Consider the following 16441-nt stretch of genomic DNA (forward strand, 5'->3'; position numbering starts at 1 on the left):
TCCTGGCTGAATGTAATCTGGGGCAGGGAACTTATCTGAGCCAAAGAACCAGGGCTGCAGTTAGGCTGTAAAGTAATCTAAATTCCCATCATTTTTCATAGCAAGGATGCATATTTACTGTTAGGAAGACCCTGAAAAAATAGCTGGAATTGAACCATCTTGGTGGGAACCTTTTACATAAAAGAGCTATCACTGGGTTAGCAGGTGGTGTGGTGGTATTGGATTCCCACAAGGCCAACTGCACTTTGAGTCCCAGTCTTGGTGGCTTGCTTTCTCTCTCTCTCCCTCTCTCTGGTCAAATTGAATAATAATGATAATAAATAAAATAAATTAAATTAAATAAATAAAAAAAAAAAAAAAAAAAAAAAAAGCTCTCACTAGCCAAGGGAATCCTAGCAGCAAGAGGCTGTGGGGTAGCATCCTGATAGTGTGAACTGGAAACTCTCGAACAATCAAATCAGATATATTCCCCTATATCATGACTGTGTGGTAGAGTTGACCTCCACAAGTGATCCTAGAAAAACAAAAATATGTACCACAAGAGAAACCCCACCCTTGGCTGCCCTCCACTCAGAACTTCAGTTAATCAGAGAAACAATAGTAAACTATCAGAGACAAAACTGCCATCCTTCCCAATGGGTAAACACATGTCTGGCTGGGTCCACCTCAAACCTTTGTAAGGCTCAGGGCAAGAGTGTAATGATGGCCCAAATATTTACATGTTATAAGTCAAATGAACAAACTTTTTTTTTTTTTTAACCTTTCCAAAGGGCACATGTCAGAGTCAGAGATAGAGAGAGAGTAAGACAATTCAGTGAGGCTTGGTCATACTGAAATCCTTTCTCCTCCATCTCTCCAGCCTATAGGGATTTTGAGCATACACATACATGCACCCGGTTTGTTTTTCAAGCAGCAGGGTTGGCCCGCAAATGAACAAACTTTAAATACAAATACTGAGACAAATACATTTTCATTTTTTCCCGACTTTATATATTTATAACTTAAATATTTTAATATTTATATATTTTTATTTTCCATGAGAGAAAGAGGCAGGCACCCTCAATGGGGTCTTCACACCTTGACCCAATCCCAGCTTTAGACGTGCATGCACCGTCATCTGGCCCCAACAAATACATTTTTAAAACAACATAGAGGGCCATATTCAAATTCAGAATGTTTTAAGTCCTTGAAGTTTTATAACACAACTTGGCAGCACAGGTAGAATTGTCCCCCAACTCTCCTTTCTCTTCATATCCTTGTTTTTTTCTCACATTTTGAGGATCATAAGGTATACATCTACTTGCTATGGTTTGAATATGTCCCCCCAAAGTCCATGTGTTGGAATCTTAAGTGGGAGATCCAGGTGAGATCTTTAAGAAATGATTAAGTCGTGAAGGCTCTGCCCTCATGATTAGATTAATTGTTTAGCACAGGAGTGAACTAGTCCTCAGAAGAGCCAGTCATTATAAAAACTAGCTCTTGTGGCTGCCCCCATGGGTATCTGCAGTTTGAGTCCCAGACCCAGTTGTTTGAAAGACACACTAGGCATGTACATATGCATTCTCCAAAAAAAATTTTTTTAATTGCCAGAAGGTGCATGGGCTCACCAGAGAGAGAGAGAAAGCACCCACTAATGGGCATAGTCACGCTGCAATCCTTTTTCCTCCATCATTCCATCTCATCAGGATGTGGGGCACACACTCACACATGCCTCTGTGTTTTCAAGCTGGGGAGGCTGGGATTTGAACAGCAGTTGGCCATGTGAGATCAAGCTTTCTATGCACTGCGCTTAACAGCTGTGCTGCAACACCAGCTTTAGGCTTTTGTTACATAAAATGAGTGAATTTCTATTTTGTTTAAGCTTCATTATTTTGAGATTTCAGCCAATCATAATCCTGATTCAAAACTTTAAATGAGGGACCACCAGTTGGTGTAATGGCTATGTCTCTGGACTCCCATGTAGTCGACGGCTCTTTCAATCCAGGACCCGGTGGCTTAAACTCACACCCGGCGCAGGTGCGTGCGTGCCCAAGATCCTGAGAGGAAAATGGAGGAGAAGGGATTGTGGCATGGCCATCCCCCCAGGGGGCGATATCTCGCTTTCTGTCTCTCTGTCTCTCTGTGTCTTTCTGGTGAGTGCACGCGCCCTATAGCAAAAACCTCTCCAAAAAAGGAAAAAAAAATACAATTTTTGTATCAGTACTTGATGTCCTTTGATAAAAAATAAAAATAAAAAGACACTTTGCATTAAGTCACCACAAATAGATATACACGTAACCCTTAACAGTAATAAGAACACAAAGAAGTTTTTATATGATCTCAGAGGTACCCTGTCCTTACTCAGAAGAAAACAAAATGTTTTTCAATGTTAAAGCTATGAAGTTTCTAGAAATACAAAACATTTTAAGCAAAAACCCTTTAAGAAAAAGGTACATTTTCGCATCTTCTACTCCTGGCATACATTTTAATTCTTTCCAGTGGAACCAAAATCTCCTCCATTCAGTGTCATCCAAAATTTGAACTTTTTCTATTTCTGGGTAGAAAATTTGTTCACAAATAAGCTGTGCAATGCAGTCACCTTTTTTAACTTCAAACTTTTCTTTACCAAAATGAAACAGTACACCATCAACATTTCCTCTGTAATCGTCATATATGACGCCAGCTCCTACATCTATGAAATGTTCTGCAGCCAACCCAGAATGTGGAGCGACTCGGAAGGCGCAGAAGGAAGAGCTGCCTGCATGCTGGTCTTCACAAGGGCTTCCTCCATGGGAGGTACTGTGTGATCTGGGCACTGGGTAGGGTGCAGGCCTTAGCCCGGCCCGACAACCGGGCACAGCGCTGCTGCATGCAGCCCTCCTCCGTAGGCCGGCCGCATGCTGGGGGAGATGGCAGGTGTCTCCCCAGAGCAGAGCATGACAGAGCGAGAGAGCAAGCGGAGGAGAGGACAGAGGTAAGGAGAGTGCAGGGTGAGCCCCAAACAGGGCCCCTTCTTAGGTTTGACAGCACCATAATTAAAATAGGTGCTCTGTTGCATCATAACTGTACACTCATTTCTCGTCTTTGCTGGTAGACCGGAACTCCTTGAGACTCTTTTTCACCTGCGTGCCTATGTTAGAAACATATCTTCGGGACCAGCAGCTAGCGTAATGGCTACGTCGCTGGGCTCCCATGTAGTCGACTGCGGTTCGCGTCCTGGACCCGGTGGCTTAAACTCACGCCGGTCGCGTGTGCGTGCGTGCCCAAGATCCCGAGAGGAGAATGGAGAAGAAGGGATTGCGGCGTGGCCATCCCCCCTGGGGGGTGATTTCTCACTTCCTATCTCTCTCTCTCTCTCTCTCTGTCTGGCGAGCGCACGCGTCCTATAGCAAAAAACCTCTACATGAAAAAGAAACATATCTTCATTTCTTGGGGATCAGCAGATGGTGTGGTGGCTAAGACGCTGGACATTCCCACATGGCTGACCATGGTTCGAGTCCTGGACCTGGTGGCTTGCTTTCTCACTTTCTTTCTCTCTCTGTTCAAAATAAAATAAATAAATGAATCAATAAAATTAAAAATAAATAATTCATAAAAAAGAAACACATCTTCATTTATTTATTTATTTTATAATTTCTTTCTTATATCTAATAGTACATCTTTGTGGGGTATAGTGTGGGTTTTCAAAGCATACATGCAGTGTGTGATGACTAAATTAGATGCATATTTGAAGAAAATATGACTCACCATCAAACCTTCAAGGAAAGTATTATCATCCCCATTTTACAAATGAGAAAACTAAGGCTCGGAGAGCTTTTCCCAAAAATCTGCACAGTAAGTATCAAAAACAAGATTTGTACATGCTTAGTCCCCTGCCCCATGCCACATCCCAAAGCTGAGTATAATTTGCCTTACAAAGCCTAGCTGTTCAACTTCTACATTGAAATCTTCATGACTCAGATGGCAGATGGTAATGGTTAGGGGTGCTGGACTCCCACATAACAGACCGTGGTTCGAGTCCCGGACCTGGCAGTTTGCTTTCTCTCTCTTGCTCTCCTTCTGTCCCTCTCTGGTCAAATTAAAATAAAGAATGAAGTTAAATAAAATAATTCTTTTTTTAATTTTTAAAGAATTATTTTATTATTTATTTATTTTAATTTGACCAGAGAGGGACAGAGAGAGAAAGAGAGAGAGAGAGAGAGAGAAATGAGAAAGCAAGTCACCAGTTCTGGACTTGAACCACTGTTGGCAGTGCAGGAGTACAGTGCCCTTAACACCACGCCATCTGCTGGCCCCGTAAATAAAATAATTCTTAAAAAGAAATAAAGAAAACTTCATTACTAGCCTAGTCTGTCTGTCTTTGTTTTCACTTGCACCTCTCCATGGGGTATGGTCATGCCATGGTCCCTTCTCCTTTAGTACTTTATCCTGTCAGCATTTGGAGCATATAGGCACACCTGCCCAACATGCTTTTCTAGTCTCTGGGCCTCAGGTTCAAACTTCAGTTGGCCATGTGGGATCCAGCTTCCTTAACTACTAGGCCACAGCGCGGGCCATAGCCTAGTCTGTCTCTGAACTAAAAAAAAAAAAAATTGTGAAAGCTTTATTATCCAGGAGTGTATACTTAGATATATTCAAAAATCCTATTTTCCCCCAAGAGATGTACTCTTTCAACTCATTCCTGCCATCCCTTTTTATGCCACTAATCAGCTTCCTCTCTCATTTCATATAGCAGCAATTTCAAACTCTTTTCATCATTCACTTGATGAATTTTTCCTCACTATGTTCTCTAGTAGTGAAATGTTAAGCAGTCAAATTTAGGACTGAGGTCACTTTAGTCCTGCCTGCTTGACTCAGTCTGCTTGACCAGATTATCAATCCTGTATGCTGAGCCCTGGTGAGTATGTTGGAGACTGTGAGACTATACAACCCTCAGGTAGTACTACAGTCACATGAGATAGGTGGGAGTTAAAAAATAGATATGGGGGGACCAGCAGTTAGCGTAATGGCTATGTTGCTGGACTCCCACATAGCTGACCGCGGTTCGAGTCTCGGACCCAGTGACTTGAACTCGCGCCGGGCACATGTGCGTGCATGCCCAGGATCCCGAGAGGAGAATGGAGGAGAGGGATTGCGGTGTGGCCATTCCCCCTGGGGGGTGATTTCTCGCTTTCTGTCTCTCTGTCTCTCTCTGTCTTTCTGGCGAGTGCACGCACCCTATAGGAAAAAACCTCTACAAAAAAAATAAATAAATAAATAAAGTAGATATGGGACCAGCAGTGGCTACGTCGCTGGACTCCCATGTAGTCGACCGTGGTTTGAGTCCTGGACCCAGTGGCTTAAACTCACACCAGGCATAAGGGTGTGCGTGCCCAAGATCTTTTGAGGAGAATGGAGGAGAAGGGATTGCGGTGTGGCTATCCCTCCCAGGGGGTAATTTCTCGCTTTCTGTCTCTCTGTCTTTCTGATGAGCGCACACACCCTATAGCAAAAACCTCTCAAAAAAAAAAAAAAAAAAAAAAGATATGAGTTGTCCTGAGACAGATAGGGCTTTTAAGATAATAAAGAAATAGACATCCCCTAGGGACAAATGGGCTGTGTTCCCAAAACTCAATTTTAAATTGTTTAGAATGCAGAACACATTTTCCCTTAGAAACAATTCTATGAATAATTGCAGTTATTTTCCCAGGGAAGTCCACGCAGCTTGTTTAACTCATAACATAACAGAAATATCTGCTAAGACATTGTCGATTTGCATCAAGTACATCCCTAAATCCTTACGACTCTGAATTATAAATTAGCTGTGTACATAGCTGCCACCCCAACTAGACTGTGAACTCTTTGACAGCTAGAAACTGTTGAATTATTCATTTTTGTATTCTGAATGCCTGGCATATAACTGGCAATAAATGTTGGTTGCATAAATGAATGGACAAATGTAATAGGCATTTAAATAGTGCTGAAAGTGTGTTAAGGAATAAAAACAGTGACACTCAGTGGGTACTTTAATATGTGTTTGGCACTCTGCTAGGCGGATGGCCAGTGGAGCAAGCTGCTTTGTTTAGGCTAGAGTTAGGGATGAAAAGCTGAAAGCAATTTGAGGGACCAGCAGTTCGCGTAATGGCTATGTTGCTGGACTACCATGGAGCTGACCGTGGTTGGAGTCCTGGACCTGGTGGCTTAAACTCACGCTGGGTGCCTGTGTGTGTGTGCTCAAGATTCCGAGAGGAGAATGGAGGAGAAGGGATTGCAGCGTGGCCATCCCCCCTAGGGGTGATTTCTCGCTGTCTCTCTGTCTCTCTCTGTCTTTCTGGCGAGTGCACGCGCCCTATAGCAAAAACCTCTCAAAAAAAATAAAATAAAGGGAACCAGCAGTTAGCGTAATGGCTATGTCACTGGACTCCCATGTAGTTGACCGCGGTTCGCGTCCCAGACCCAGTGGCTTAAAACTCATGCCGGGCGCGTGTGCGTGCGTGCCCAAGATCCCGAGAGGAGAATGGAGGAGAAGGGATTGCAGCGTGACCATCCCCCCTGGGGGGTGATTTCTCGCTTTCTGTCTCTAATGTCTCTGTCTGTCTGTCTGGCGAGCGCACGCGCCCTATAGTGAAAATCTCTCCAAAAAAAATAAATTAAAAAAAAATAAATAAAGAGAGAAAAGAAAAGAAAAGAAAAGTTGAAAGGAATTTGAATATTTGAGGTATAAAATAAATGGGTATTAAAGAAATGTTTTTAGATGAAACGATGGATAGATCTATTAATTTGAAAAGTGTCATAGGGCCAGCCATGGCCTGGTGGTTAACAGAGCTGGATCCCACAGTTCGAGTCCTAGACCTAGGTCCTGAAAAGCACACTGAACCAACATACATGCATGCCCAAAATCCTGAAAGGAGGAGGAAATGGAGGAGCAGGGATCATGTGACCATTCTCCACAGGGTGGGGGGAGTTCTTCCTCTCCTTCTCCATCTCTGTGTCTATCTGGCCATCGCACTAGCCCCCGGGCAACATTTTTAAAAGAAGAGCAGAGGATGGAAGAGGAAGTCTGGTAATGGTAAGAGAGAAATGGTTAGCGTCTTAGTCTGTTACTGCATTGCTAGCAGAAATACCTGAGACTGGGTAAGTTTAAGAAAATGGAGGTTTATATGACTCCTGATTCTGGTGGTCAAAAAGTCCAAAGGCATAAGACTGGCCTGCAGCAGAGGACAGGGTCATGAGCAGAGAAGCTGTCCATCAGTTTCTGTTTATTTTTTTTGAGAGGTTTTTGCTATAGGGCGCGTGCGCTTGTCAGACAGACAGAGAGACACAGAGAGACAGATAGCGAGAAATCACCCCCCAGGGGGGATGGTCACGCCGCAATCCCTTCTCCTCCATTCTCCTCTCAGGATCCTGGGCATGCATGCACACGCGCCTGGCATGAGTTCAAGCCATCAGGTCCGAGACTCGAACCACGGCCGGCTATGTGGGAGTCCAGCGACATAGCCATTACGCTAACTGCTGGTCCCATGTCCATCAGTTTCTATGTCTCATTTCCTCTACTTATAAACATAACAGAACTCAACCATAGGGGCCCTGTCCTGATGACATTATCACACCCAGAGGTCCCATCCTGGGACACCATGAAGTAAGTTTTCACTTAGCACCTTTGCAATGCAATCAAGTCCTAATAAATGAATTTTTGGGAGACATCCAAATTCAAAAACACGAACAAATAAACTATAGCAGTTGGGAAAGAACAGAAGGAGTGGTCTGGGTTAGACTGTGGCTGAATTCCTCTGGTGTACTGTTCCTATTAGGAAGTATTACTGGGGCCAATCTCTGACTTTCTTTGTGAGTTTAGATTAAGCTATTATCCCTTTCCCATAGATCGAGGTTAGATTGCTTTAGACAATGACAATGGATTTGTTAGCATTTGGTAAATGCTATGATTTGAATGTGTCCCCCCCAAATTGACATGCTGAAATTTAGTTGTGATGATACTGAGGGGGGTGGAAATTTATTCTGATTATGGGACTAAGAGGTAGAGCCTTAGGGAAGTAATTAGGATTAAATAAAGCCATCAATGTGGGACTCTCATGATTGAATTCTGGTGGCTCTAGAAGAAGATAGAGAGGCATATGAGTATAGACACACTCTTCCCTTCCTAGCATGTGCTGCCCTCTATCACGTTGGGACTCTACAGAGTCCACATCAACAAGAAGACCCTCACCTTGACCTTGGACCTCCAAAACTATGAACTAAACAAACTTCTGTTTTATTTTTTAGAATGATTTAATTTTTTATTTTATTCAACATTATTATTATGGGAACCAGCAGTTAGCGTAATGGCTATGTCGCTGGATTCCCACATAGTCGACCGCAGTTCATGTCCCGGACCCGGTGGCTTAGAACTCACGCTGGGCGCGTGTGCGTGCGTGTCCAAGATCCCGAGAGGAGAATGGAGGAGAAGGGATTGCGGCGTGACCATCCCCCGGGGGGGTGATTTCTCGCTTTCTGTCTCTACGTCTCTCTGTCTGTCTGGCGAGCGCACACGCCCTGTAGCGAAAACCTCTCAAAAACAAACAAATAAACAAACAAAAACATTATTATTACTATTTAATTTGACAAGAGAAAGTGGGAAAGTGAGAAAGGAAGCCACCAGGTCCAGGACTTGAACCACAGTTGTCCATGTGGGAGTCCACTGCCTCAACCACCATGCCCTCCTGCCGGCTCCTGTGTTTTGTTTTGTTTTAATTTAAATAAATACTTACTCTGTGGTATTTGCAAGTTACTAGCAAAGGAAAAGCAAACTTAAACAGTAGGGATGTGTATAACGCTGAAGGTGATGGAGGGGAGAGCCTACAAAGTCAGGGAGAATGTAACTCGGGAAGGTGAGTGAGGGAACATCTCTAGATAGAATTTTTGGTGAAGGAAGGGAAGGAGGTTGAAAAAGGAGAGAAAAGGTAGGCAACATTATCTATTTCATAATTTTATAATGGTTCTAGTCCCTCAGTAAATACTTTGACTCATTGCCAGCCTGACCTGATCTTTGTTGTTTGGAAGCATAACTACAGCGGATAGAGATCAAGCTGAAGTAAGAACTATCTTTAAATCTGTAGGGATTTTATGTCTCCCCCCAAGGAAAAAACAAACACGTGTCCATGCCCGGTATGCACCATGTGCTGTACTGTTGGGGTTACTTTTATGATCACATTTCTAGTAATCACTATTGTAACAAATACGCTATGCTAGGAAATGAGGATAAGAGGCAAAGAGAGACAAAACTCCCTTCTTCCTTTTTTCTCTTCTCCTTCCTTTAATTGTCAGAGGACCATATGCGAGAGAGAGAGAGAAAGAGAAAAGCCCTCCCCAACTGAGGCCAAGCTGCTACCCTATCTCCTCCATTTATAGAGACTTTGGGCATGCACGTGGGGCCGGGATTTGAACCGTGGTAGACTCAGTGGCTTCTTTAATCTCTAGGTCACAAGATTAGCCCTGGAAGACTCAGACCTTCTAATAGTATAATGAGGAGGAGACAGGGCTAAAGGGATAACTGCAACACAGTGTCGTGAGTGTAATGAAATAGGTAATCTTGATGAACAGAAGAGGAAAGTAGGGTTTTTTTTATAATTTTATTTATTCATTCATTTATTTTAATTAGACCAGAGAGAGATACACAGAAAGAGAGAGAGGGAAAGTGAGAAAGCAACCCACCAGGTTCAGTATTCGAACCGCAGTCGGCCATGTGGGAGTGTCCAGTGCCTTAACCACCATGCCACCTGCTGGTCCCCAGGAAAGTAGTTTTTTAGCATTTTTTTTTTGAGAGGTTTTTGCTCTAGGATGCGTGTGCTCGCACACATAGAAAGATATAAAGCAAAAAAACACTCCCCAGGGAGGATGGCCACACCACAATCCCTTTTCCTCCATTCTCCTCTTGGGATCTTGGGCAGACATGCACACATGCCTGGCGTGAGTTTAATCCACTGCATCCGGGACTCAAACCGCATTTGACTACATGGGAGCCCAGCGACATAGTCAATATGCCAACTGCTGGTCCCCAGATTGTGGGGTTTGAATCCGTTCTTTGGTGGCTTGAAAAACATACAATTAAAAAACAAACTAGGGGGGCTGAAAAGTGGCGTGGTGGTTAAGGGCACTGGACTCCCATGCGGCCGACAGTGGTTTGAGTCCTGAACCTGGGAGCTTGCTTTCTCATTTTTCCTCCCTCTCTCTCTCTCTGTCTCTCTGTCTCTCTCTGATCAAATTAAAATAAATGAATGGATAAATAAAAGTAAATAAATAATTATTTGAAACAAAACACAACTCATGCCGGGCATGTGTGTGTCTGTGCCCAAAATCCTGAGAGAAGAATGGAGAAGAGATTGCAGCATGGCCAATCCCGTGGGGGGTGATTTCTCTTTTTCTATCTCTCTATCTCTGTCTCTCTGGGGAGCACATACACCCTATAGCAAAAAATCTCTCAAAAAAAGAAAACTAGAAAACAAAAAACAAAAACCTCGAGCAGGGCAGGTGGAGAAGGGAGCCAGCAGGTGGCGCATGGTCGACTGTGGTTAAAGTCCCAGATCTGTCGGCTTGCTTTCTCACTTTCCCTCTCTCTCTCTGGTCAAATTAAAAAAATAATAATAACAAATGGAATTAAATAAATAAATCTTTGTTTTTAAGAATTATTTAACTTTATTTGTTTATCTTAATTTGACAAGAGAGGGACAGATGAGGGCATATCTTGGCATAGCTAAGTTTTTGCTGGTGCTGTGATAAAAAGCAAGCATTGCACAAAACTCAAAATCGCAAAAATCAAAGTAATCCAAGAAATAAGGGTGGTGATGTCCAATCTGATTCTAAGGATTAAGAAGTTATGGTGTGACTGAGAGTACACCCGGTTAATAATTATTTAAGAATGAAATAAAGCTATTTTTTCTTTCAATGTATGTGAACTAGTTTTTCAAATAGCTACCAAGTTAGAACATAAATACTCATTGTTTGGACCCAACTACTTAAAAACTGTCTCCTATTTCTTTTCGCTTAAGAGTTCTGTGAGGGGGGCTGGCAGATGGCGTGGTGGTTAAAGGCCCTGGACTCCCACATGGTCGACAGTGGTTCAAGTCCCAGAACTGGCAGCTTGCTTTCTCATTTTCTCTCTCACTCTGTCCCTTTCTGGTCAAATTAAGAAATATAAATAAAGTTAAGTAAAATAATTCTTTTTTTTTTTTTAAAAAAAAAAAAATTGTTTTTTTTTTTAAAAAAAAAAAAAAAGAGTTCTGTGAAATAAATACTGAGACTCTGAAGGAACCATAAACCATGAAAGCCTGGCAACTTCTAACTTAGAATAAATTGTTAAGAAGTGGAACTACTGGTTCTGAGGCTCTGTAAACTTTATAAGCTTTTAATATTGCCAGTGGCCCTTCAGAAATATTCTATCAATTTATACGGTCGCTAGTAGTCTAGTTTTCTCTTACTTAGCATGGTGACCCTTGAACTAAATGACAGTCCAAAATAGTTAACTTGAATGAGAAACCATCACTGATACATTGTACTAAGTTCTGCAGATGGCACAAAATAGAGAAAGAAAGAACTTCTAGTCTTCTTGGGCTTTAGAACCTTAAAAGCAGAGACTAGTTTTCTCTTTTTTCTTTTTGAGAGTTTTTTTTCACTATAGGGCGCATGCGCTCGCCAGACAGAGAGAGACATAGAGACAGAAAGTGAGAAATCACCCCCCGGGGGGATGGCCACACCACAATCCCTTCTCCTCCATTCTCCTCTCGGGATCTTAGGCACGCACGCACGCACACGCGCCCGGCGTGAGTTTTAAGCCACCGGGTCGGTCTAGGACGTGAACCGCGGTCGACTATGTGGGAGTTTAGCGACATGGCCATTATGCCAACTGCTGGTTCCCGAGACTATTTTTTTTCTGAGTCTGGCATGAGACTGTCAGAGTTCATTAAAACATGTTGATAAAAGCTGAAGGGTTTCTAAGGCAAAGTTGAAACAATATAAGATTAGAGTCAAAGATATATATACTTTGTTAGGCTGGCAATTAAAATACAGAATGTTCAGTTAAATTTAAATGCCAGATGAATACTAGACAATTATTCTGATATAACAATTTCTAAATTTTGCATGGGATATACTTATATGAAACAAATTATTTGGTGAGTTAGTATTTAATTGGGTGCCAAGAAGAGCCTAAAGAGAAAATATGATGACAGGACCAGCCTGTAGTGGTTAAGGCGACTGAATCCTACATGATTTTGTGGTTCGAGTCCTGGACCTGATGGCTTGCTGGGTGCATGTGTATGTGTGCCCAAAATCCTGAGAGGAGACTGGAGGAGAACTGATTACAGAGTGGCCACCTTCCACTGGGGGTGATTTCTTAGTCTCTCTCTCTCTCTCTGGGTCTCTCTCTGGTGAGCTCACATGCCCTATAGAAAAAAACACAAAAAGAGATAGGATGATTAAATGTGGTATTGTGAATGGAATCCTGGAACAGTAAGAGTACATTAGGGAAAGGCTGAAGAAAGCTGAATAAAGTATGGATTTTAGTTAATGATATATTAGAATGCTCATGTAAAATATATTTTTTTGAAAACTAAGTAAAAGTCAAGACTTAATTACAGATCTTATTTTTTAGCTATTTTTGCTATGGGGTGCAGGTACTTGCTGGATAAATACAGAGAGAGAATAAGAGAGAGAGAGAGAAAGAGAGAGAAAGTACTCTCCGGGGGAATGGCCATGCCATAGTCCCTTCTCCATTTTCCTTTCAGGATTTTGAGCTTGCATGCACAGGCGCCTATGTGTTTCTCAAGCCACTGAATCCTGGATTCAGTCTGCGTCATACCGTCTGTTGGCCCATGAGAGGTATGTATGTATATATTTTTTCTTTTTGGAAGAATTATTTTATTTAGCTTTATTTATTTATTTTAATTTGACCAGTAAGCGAGAGAGAGGGAGTGAGAGGGAGAGAGAGAGAGAGAATGAAAAAGTGAGAAAGAAACCGCCAGGTCTGGGAAGTGCTGTCAGCCATGTGGGATTCCAGAGGCCTTGACCACCACACCACCAGCTGGCTCCCCATAAGATATGATTAATAACAGGGGAAATTGTAGGGTATATAAGAACTGTCTGTTCTACTGTGCAATAATTCTGCAAATCCAAAGCTGTTTTAAAATTTTGGCTACTTTCATGGTCCAATGGTAGGGTGCTAAAGAGACTCTAGATCCCATATGGCACCTGCAGTTGGCATCCCCAGCCCTGTCAACCTGAAGGGGATCATCATGTATACGGAAACCCTGTGGAAGGTATTTCTTCCTCTCATTCTTTCTCTTTCACTCTCACATGCCTGTATACGCACACACTCTATTCTGAATAAAAACCAACGTTAAAAAAAAATTATTGGGAACCAGCAGTTAGCGTAATGGCTATGTCGCTGGACTCCCACGTAGTCGACCGAGGTTCGTGTCCCAGACCCGGTGGCTTAAAACTCACGCCGGGCGCGTGTGCGTGCGTGCCCAAGATCCCGAGAGGAGAATGGAGGAGAAGGGATTGCGGTGTGACCATCCCCCCTGGGGGGTGATTTCTCGCTTTCTGTCTCTATGTCTCTCTCTGTCTGTCCGGCGAGCGCACGCGCCCTACAGTGAAAATCTCTCAAAAAAAAATTATTTAGTGTCCTGTATTTTTGTTAGCTCTGGCAACACATTTATTTCCAAACAATAATCTAAAATATGAAAAATTATCTTAAGTAGTTTAAACGATTTGAGTTATGTATGTTTTTCTAAATGTTTGAGCCAAGCATTTTATTTTCTATAAACATTTAACTTGTTTACTTTCTAAGGAAGTCTCAAGAAAGTCAAATGATAAGGGATACACTTCAAGATGCTTTGCTTCTAGGCACCATAATCTATCACCAGTTGCAACCAATTTCACGAGTTAAAAAGGAACTGGATTCTCTCTGTCTCTCTCTGTCACATACATACATACACACACACACACACACACACACACACAATAAGCCATCAGTTGAATCTTACTTTGGGCTGTGCGCAGCTGCACATCTCAAGGTTTGTTTTCTTTTTTAATTTTAGGTTTCTGCCATATGGTATGTACACTTGCTGGAGAGAGACAGAGAGACAGTGAGAGGGAAAGTAAGAAATCATCCTCTAAGGGGGAGGACCACAGCCACAATCCCCTCTCCTCTCCTTTTGGGATTCTGGGCTCTCATGCACACGCATAGGCTGTGACCTTTAAGCAGCTAGTTCCGGGACTCCAACCCCAGTTGGCCAAGTGGGAAACCAGTATTCCAAGCACCACGCCACCTGCTGCCCCCCCCCCCCCCCCGAGATTTATTTATTTATTTCAGAGATTTTTCCCTTAAGGTGCTTGAGTTTGCCTGGGACAGAGACAGACACAGTGAAAGGGAAAGTGAGACCGGCCCCTCCCCCAGGAATGGCCATGCAGCAATCCCTTTTCCTCCGTTTTCCTTCTGGTACCTTGGGCACACATGCACATGTGCCTAGCATGATTTTGAAGCCATCAGGTCTGGGACTTGAACCATCCTGGGCTGCGTGTGAGTCCAGACATAAATGCTCTGCCATCTGCCAGTCCCCCTTTTGGAGATTTTTTTTTTTTTTTTTTTAGGAATTTTTGTTATAGGGTGTGTGTACTCCCTGGAGAGACAAGAGAAAGTCAGAGAGATAGAAAGCGAGAAATCACCCCCCAGGGGAGATGGCCACACCACAATCCCTTTACCATTCTTCTCTTGGGATTTTGGGCACATGTGCACACGCGCCCGGCATAAATTTTAAGCCACAGGATCCTAGACTTCTCTACAGATTTTTAAAAACTCAGTTAAGAGAGGGTCAGCTGATGGTGTGGTGGTGACAGCAGCAGGACAAGGCCAACTCAGCAGTTGGGGTCATAGAGCTGGCCTCTTGAAAAATACAGCAGGGGGGTGTTCTCAAGGAGAGGAGATTGGAGAAGGGGTTGCAGAGCAGCTATTCCCGCTGGGGGCTGCTCTCTCACTTTCCCTCTCTTTTCTTTCTCTGGGGAGCTCCTGTCTGTCACACCCCCCCCCCCCCCAGCAAACAAATGAACAACCCAGTTATGAGAAAATCAGGAAAGTTTAATGCCCTGCAAGTAATCATTAGACTAGGGTCACTGCTAATTTATGCTATCTGAATGGAAAAGCACTGATAATTTTACTGTGTTGCTCCTCTAGGGGAGAACAACCTGGGTGTTGTGGGAGAAGACCTTAAGCATCTAGAGTAAAAGTAGAACTGTTGAACAATTTTATCTGAAGGTGAATTTAAAAGCCATCTCTATCCAAACTGGAAGACTGGAGCTTTTAAAAATGAGAGTGAATTTTAGAATGTTCGTCGTTTTCTACATTCAAGACTCCCAAACACATTTTGCAGTTTTGCTTATTTTTTAAAAAAATTATTTTATTTAAATCTATTTATTTATTTTAGAGAGGGACAGACAAAGAGAGGAGAGAGAGAGAGAGAGAAAGTGAGAAAGCAAGCCACTGGTCTGGGACTCAAACTATCAGCCATGTGGGAGTCCTGTGCCCTTAACCATCACGCCTCCTGCCAGCCCCTGCAGTTTTGCTTATATTATACTTTGCTGGTAAACAAAATTAGGAATTCGCCTCAGTTTCTCCCCTGCGGTACTGCACCTGGCTCTGTTCACTTTGCATCTTCACGATTCATTTGTACTCTAAGTGGCAAGCCTCTAAAACTAACATGCACCACATTTATATGTGCCTTATACTCGTGTGTGCATGCATGTATATACGTAACACGTACTTGGGGCCGGCAGATGGCATGGTTAAGGATGTTGGATTCCCACATGGCCAACCGTGGTCCTAGTCCCGGATCTGGCGGCTTTCTCTCTCTCTCACTCTGGCCAAATAAAGTTAAAATAACAACCACATACCACGAAAGATTTACGTACAGTATAAACCTCACTTTGTAAACCTGTATAATCCACTATGTGCAAAAAATTATGCTTAAGACCTTTCCTGTATCCAGAAATAAAAACGGGGGGGGGGTTCGGGGGTTTCCTATGATCTGTTTCTAGTTGCTACTCAAAAAGAGTTCTGTGCTCTGAGACAGGAGAGGAATCATTTCTTACGCGAGGCGTTTATTTATATTCCAAAGTCCTCGGTTTCCGGAAAAATCTTCTTTTAAAAAACAGGCTATATTCAAGGATTTGGGTTCCTTTGAAAGAAGATCAGTGTTCAAGACATTTGTTCACGTAGGAGCTAGGTCTCTCAAAGGAAGTAACTTCTTAGACCTAAACTTGGTTCCCATACAGGCCCGGCGAGGTGCTGGTCGGCGCCAGGTCCAGGCCGCCGTGTCGCTCAGCCCCCAAGGCCGAGGGACAGGCGTGGCTCTGCCTGACCGCAGCGGGACCGGGGTCCGGACCTCGGGCCCCTCCGCGTACGAATCGCCTGCCCGGGCCTCGGAGACCTCGGAGG

General features: G+C 43.2%; 1 pseudogene; it reads right to left on the reverse strand.

Annotated features, from left to right (window-relative positions):
* Positions 1-2464: 2464 nt before the first annotated feature.
* On the reverse strand, positions 2465-2917 carry LOC114006708 (deoxyuridine 5'-triphosphate nucleotidohydrolase, mitochondrial pseudogene; annotated as a pseudogene).
* Positions 2918-16441: the final 13524 nt, after the last annotated feature.

Source organism: Tupaia chinensis, unplaced genomic scaffold (genome assembly GCF_000334495.1).
Source record: "Tupaia chinensis unplaced genomic scaffold, TupChi_1.0 Scaffold149831_1, whole genome shotgun sequence".
Taxonomy (NCBI): Eukaryota; Metazoa; Chordata; class Mammalia; order Scandentia; family Tupaiidae; genus Tupaia; species Tupaia belangeri.